The sequence below is a fragment of the Microtus ochrogaster genome, chromosome 5 (assembly GCF_000317375.1).
Source record: "Microtus ochrogaster isolate Prairie Vole_2 chromosome 5, MicOch1.0, whole genome shotgun sequence".
Classification (NCBI taxonomy): Eukaryota; Metazoa; Chordata; class Mammalia; order Rodentia; family Cricetidae; genus Microtus; species Microtus ochrogaster.
In genome coordinates this window covers 66,669,958-66,676,590 of record NC_022012.1, presented here as the reverse complement: position 1 = coordinate 66,676,590, position 6,633 = coordinate 66,669,958, and the positions used below count along the sequence as shown (strand labels likewise).

The 6,633-nt window shown below is 44.9% G+C and overlaps 1 protein-coding gene across 1 annotated transcript in view; it reads left to right on the top strand.

Moving 5' to 3' along the window:
• Prtg (protogenin) overlaps positions 1-6,633 on the top strand; it is a 121,770-nt gene that overhangs the window by 17,437 nt on the left and 97,700 nt on the right. The window lies entirely within an intron of this gene.

Sequence of the window (6,633 nt, the reverse complement as noted above, 5' to 3'; positions counted from 1 at the left end):
AAAAAAATGTGTGTGTGTGTGTGTGTGTGTGTGTGTGTGTGTGTGTGGTGTCACAGTGGGTTTGTGGAAGGCAGGGGACACCTTTGAGGACTCTGGTCTCTTCTTCCACCATGTGAGTTCTGGAGACCTGAGGTCACTCGATGTGGTGGCAACTCCCCTTACCTGCCAACACTACCTCCTATACCCCCACCACCCCAAGTTTCTGCTCTTCAAAATATTGGCTATCCTATAGCTACAGCCATTGGTTTTAGTTTGGTTGAGTTTTTACCACAGCCACTATACCAGTTTGTATCTAATGATGTCAGGCGGGAAGTCCATCAGAGAGTGAGCAGTTATGTTTGCCGTGTGTGTGTGTGTGTGTGTGTGTGTGTGTGTGTGTGTGCACATATGTGAGTAAACTTTTAAATTTCCTGATGGCACCTGAGTTTTAGTTGCCTTTGAGTGTTGTGGCAACAGGTCTGTGTCCATGGTCCTCAGCTGTGCATATGTGTGTATACTTCTCTTACATATCTTTCTGTTAAAATGATGCTTCTGTACTCCGTGGTGACTCGTAAGAAATTCTCATAACTAAGATGTGACTGCTAGCTGGTTTAGTGTGAGCACTGAGGAGGTCGTGAATTCAGGACCACAGTGGTCAGCATGGTGAGAGCTGTCCAAAAACCTAATATGCATAGAAAAGAAAGGCGAAGGCCTGTAGCCATCATTGCCGCCCTCCTCTGACCCAAGGCTCATTGGACTTTTTCTGCTTTCTCCTCCTCCTTCTTCCTCCCTTTCTCTTCCTCCTCCTTCCTTTCCCCCTTCTCCTCTTTTCTTTCCCTTTCCTTCCTCTTTCTATCCTCTTCTTCCTTACTCGTTCGTTCATGGGTTTTCCTTCCTCCCAAAGCCCTTAATTGTGCAAGCGTTTCAGCTCTTATGTAGGCCTAGGAATCAGAATTCCCCGTCTGTTGCTACTGGCTGGTTGTCTGTGGCTCTCCCTCCATCTTCTACCACCAAGCGCTGACTCTGCCACTTGTCAAGGCTTTGGTGACTGAACTCTCCCACTGCTGCTACCCAGCACCCTGGCAGCACTCCGCAGCTCTGCCTGGGTGGCAGCCACGTGCAGCAGCCGCTTCTAGCTGCTCATGGTCTCTGCCACTGCTACTGTTTTCTTCATACTTCTAGCCCAGCCCACTCTCCCAAAGTATGAGAGAGGAGACCAGCTGAGAGAGGCCTTTTATTGAGCCTAACATCCTATCTTACCAAGAGAGCCAAATATCCTGCTTGTGCAGCCAAATGGAGGGGATTTGTGCCGTCTTAGCAAACCTCTTATGCAAATGAGGGTTTGTGTTTACACCAATCACAGCATTGTCCCCTGTGTGCCAGTCACAGCAGTCTCTATTGGGCCAGTCACTAGGGGGTGAGTTTTCTCTCTGACCTGGGCAGAAATATTTGCAAGGTCATCTAGAGTTCACCAGTGCTTATGATAGCAAAAATCTCATATGAACTGTTTGAAGCAGTCGTGGCTGACACTAGCAGTGAATTTTTTTTTTAAAACAAATTTTAACAGTGCTTACCACCTGCTCAAGGCCCATGTAGATTATTTAGGAAAAAAAAAAAGATTGAATTGTGTTATTGGAGGTCAGAGCTTCTTAGAACCTGACTTCAAGATAGCTTCCATGCTGTGAAGTTACTACAAAGTCCTGTTAAAGTTCTTTTTGTGTTTTGAAACCTCTGTAGTTACCTCCCACTTCTGCCCCCAGCCAGCTAAAGGCTAACTTCCTTTTGAGTCTTAGGGGTTAGGTATGTAAGGAAATAGTTCTAAACCTGGTAGAGGAATTGCTCAGCTGTTCTTAAACACTTAAATGGTGTATTGCAGAAAAGTTAGTTTTGAGTAACAAAAAAAAAATGGGATATTATGATTAATTAAACATTTTTAGATTTATTTATTTGTTTGTTTTTGTTTCATTTTTCAGACAGGGTTTGTAGGCAGAAGTTTCTGTCCAGCAAGCTGCTTTCCAAATGACCAACACAGAGACTTAATATTAATTTTAAATGCTCGGCTGATAGCTCAGGCTTGTTACTAGTTCTTACATTTAAATTAACCCATATTTCTTATCTACCCTCTGCCATGTTGCTCATGGCTCGTTACCTTCTTTTCTACACATCCTGCTTCATGGGCATCTGGCTGGCATCCCCTGACTCTGCCCTTCTTCTTCCCATCATCCTCTCTGCCTTGAAAATCCTAGTTCTCAGCCAATCAGCTTTTTATTAAACTAATTTGAGTGACAAATCCTTACATTGTACAAAAGGATTATTCCACAGTACAGGGTTTCTTCGTGTAACCACCCTGGCTGTCTGGAACTCACTCTGTAGTCCAGGCTGGCCTTCAAATCACAGAGCTCTGCCTGTTCTTCTTAAAAAATAATAAAAGAGGGGTGTTCTTGAACACGGGGCACAGGACAGACACGCACGGCGGAACAAACACAGACACGACACGGCGGCTCCCACGTGGGTCCACTTTAATGGGGGAGGGAAACACAGAAGGGCAAAGGATGTGGGACACACGAGGAAAGGCAGGACGAGAAGGGGGGGAAAGAGAGAGAGAGAGAGCCTCGTGTGGCCCTGCCCTTTTTAACGGGGAGCGCAAGGGTGCGCACAGAGGTATCCGTAGTCCAGGGGGAGCATGGGAGTTGTAGTTTTCCAAAAGAATAACACTACCTGCCTCTCCCTCTCAAGCACTGGGATTAAAGGTGTGCCCCACCACCGCCTGGACTTTTATTTTTTAATTATATATATATATGTATATATATATATATATGTATGGTTATGTGCATGTGTGAGTGCAGGTCCCCACAGAGTCCAGCAGAGGGCGTCAGATCTCCTGGAGCTGGAGTTACAGCCAGTTGTGAGGTACCCAATATTGAATGCTGTGAACTGAACTCAGGTCCTCTACAAAGACAATACAATCTCTTGATTACTGAGCCGTCTTTCCAGTCCTAATTAATATACAATTTTTTCTGGAGAATCTGTTGATTTTTTTCAGTACTGAGTTATGTATGGTAACTGAGTTCCAAAGAAAATGCTACAGCATAGTCTTATCTACATGATAGCTTTTGTATCTTTATCTGGCGATGTGTGTGTGTGTGTGTGTGTGTGTGTGTGTGTGTGTGTGGTTATCTGCCTGTCTCATCACAAAGGCTCTCTTTTAGCTCTCCAGCACTGGGAATTAGCGATTAGCAGCAGAGCAGGGAGGAGCCCCTGCATTCCTGGCCGAACCTCTCCCTGATCTTTTGGCTTAAGGGTTAGCCCTTGCGTGTTGGAGCTGATGTTCTGTTTGTTCCCTACTGACCTTCCATGCTCAGGGCTGTACGATGGATCCTCCATCCTCCTTTGGACCCTGGATGTTGTGATCCCAAATCAAAGGCCTTTATCTCCTCCTAAGGGAAGGGGGATTAAGAATTTCCTGTTGCCTTTTCAAACACTGAAGGGCCTGTGTGGGGCCTGGTGTGGGCCTGAGGTCACTTATAAAGGCTTGAGATGCCCTCCGGTTCCTTGTCAACTTAGAGCTCTTGCTTTTAGGAAAGGGGGCTTGCAACTTTCCATGAACAGAGTTCCTGAGAGTTTAATGCCTCTGTTTATAAAGTCAGTGAATCAATCAACTCACAGAGGGATTATCTCTGGGAAATGTTCTTGTCTTTGAAGGCAAATGCAAAATTACCCGATTAACCTGGAAATTCAGATTGCCTTTCTTTGGGGGTTTACACTAGTCATGGTAAGGCACTAATTCATCAAGCAGAATGCAAACTAAGGGTCAACCCTGAGATCTCTAGGTGAAATTTTGATTCTGTGTGCCGCCCGTCTTTGTGGCCTTTAGAAACCATATCACTACATTGTACTCCCTTCTTTCTTTGGGCCCTCTTCTGGATACCATTCACGGAGAATTTCATCTGTTCTTAACACTTCGTATTTTTATTTCAGGGGAGGGTTTTGTGTGCACGGGTGTGGGGTTGTGCACGTAAGGCCAGAGAGAGATAAAGCCGGAGGTCTACATTATCTTTTGAGACAAGGTCTCTCACTGACCCTGGAGTTCCCTAACTCAGCTAGACGGGCTGGCTAGTGAGCCCTAGTGGCCTTCCTGTGTCCACTTTCTTAGCTCTGGGACATCGCCTTGCCTGGCTTTTCTTTGGGTGCTGGGGATGGAACTTAGGTCCTCATGTTTGTGCGGTGAGCACTTCGCCGACTGAGCATGTCACCATTGCCTGTTCTTATGCTTCTTCCGCTTCTGTTCTCTTGAGCAACACACTCCATGCTCTCCCAAGAGTATAAACTGGTTACCACTGGCCTGCGGCCGTGGGAAATTCTGCTTCCCAGTCCTCTGCCCTCTAACTTAGTGCCCATCACAGAACGGTTGAGAAACTGCTGTTATATCCGACTCCAAAGTGTTGGTATATTTCCGGATGTCTCTGAATGGCCAGGTCCGTTGTTGATCATTTGCTTGGCAGAAGATGAGATCTCATTAAGCCACATGAACAATTTACATGAAGCTATGAAAAGTACATGGCACCAAGCTGGGTAGCCCAGCTATATACACAGCTGGTCCTGAATGCCATTTTATCTGTATCAACATCATAATCATTTAGACACCAGTCCTGGGGCTGTGAGGACTAAACCTGGGTATAATTATCATGATTTGAATGATATTGATAAAGATACATGTATCTGTGTACAGTGTGGCAGTTTTGCTGTTGATCAGGGAAGTCGGTTTTATGGTCTTTTCAGCCTCCATCTTTCATTAAATATGAAATCTTTTTTTTAAATCTTTTTTTATAATATTTATTTATTTATTGTGTATACAATATTCTGTCTGTGTGTGTGTCTGCAGGCCAGAAGAGGGCACCAGACCTCATTACAGATGGTTGTGAGCCACCATGTGGTTGCCAAGAATTGAACTCAGGACCTTTGGAAGAGCAGGCAATGCTCTTAACCACTGAGCCATCTCTCCAGCCCCATGAAATTTTTTGTATGGTGTTAATTATAAGCCATCAAAGAAGCAGTCAAGCTGTTTGGCTCTCTCCACTGCTAGCGACACCATGAAAACCTGACCAGTTAACCTTCTGCCGCTCAGGTGACTGTGACCCTCCGTGGCAGGTGAAATAGGAGCTTCGCATTTCTTTAAATCCACTCCTGTAAGCTATACACTGTGGGATTTGGCTTATTAAACACATCTTGGCATTTTCTGTGCACCTGTGGCCCACGGTCCTCTGCTTTAATGTTTCTGAGCAAAAGACTGCATTGACTTTAGCAAAGAAAACTCTAAAAAGGAGGCTAGAGCAATGACCCGGCTGATAAACAGCTCACTGTGCAAGCCTGAGGGGCCAGGTTCAATCCCCAGGACCCAGGTAAAGTGCTGGGTAAGCACACAGGCCTGCCTGTGGTGCAAGCATGCAGGAGATGGGGTCTTTTGAGGAGGCTGACTAACAAGCTTGCAAAAACCGTAAGCTCCAGGTTCAGCAGGTGGAAGTCATACAGGATACACCCGGTGTGAACCTTGAACCTCACATATGTGCATATATGAGCAGGCGCACCTGCACATATGCAAATACCACACACACAAACATACACACACACACACAAACACACGTTTTCACAAAGGGAGCTATGATATTATTAAATGAATTTGTCCTGTTGTGACAAATTTTCAGAAGTCAATTAATTCTTTTTAACAGGTCGTCTGGAATACACACACACACACACACACACACACACATATGTCTGTCTCTTTGTATATTTATATGTGTTTAACTTTTTTTTCTGTTCAAGTTAAATTGCCTTGCGTCTAGATTGGTATGATAGCTCATGTCTATAATCCCAGCTACAGGAGTCTGAAGGAAGGAGGTCACAGACTAGATAATTTGTCAAGACCCTGTTTCAGAATAAAAGTAGAGCTTAAGCGGTCCTAGTAGCACACATACACTGGCTCTTTCCTCAACAGCGGTTTGTAGGTTAAAAAAAAGAGAGACTAGATATATAAACCTGGTTACTATTTTTTTCAGGGTCTGATAACTTATTTGTTACTCTTAAAGACTTATTTTTGATTGGACTCAGCAGTAGACGCTCCTCGTTGACTAGTTTTTATGTCAGCTTGACACAAGCCATAATCATCTGGAAAGAAAGAATCTTGGTCAAGAAAATTCCTCCATGGGACTGGACTACAAAACTAGTCTGTGGGACATTTTCTTGACAAATAACGGTTGATGTGGGAAGGCCCAGCCCACTGTGGGTGCTGCCACCCCTGGGCTCGTGGTCCTGGGAGCTGTAAGAGAACAGGCTGAGCAAGCCATGATAGTGATAGTCCAGTAAGCAACACTCCTCCATGGCTTCTGCTTCAGTTCCTGCCTCCAGGTTGCTGCCTCTAGGTTCCTGCCCTGACTTCCCACAGTGATGGACAGATACCTGGAAGTGTAAACTGAAATAAACCCCTTCCTCCGTGGTGTTTTATCAGAGCAATGCAATAGAAACCCTAACGAAGACAAGCTCTCAGTGAGGGCAGCCTATGTTTCACTGAAAGCTTGGCAATTTGCTATTGCTTTTTTTTTTCTCTTCTTCTTCTTCTTCTTCTTCTTCTTCTTCTTCTTCTTCTTCTTCTTCTTCTTC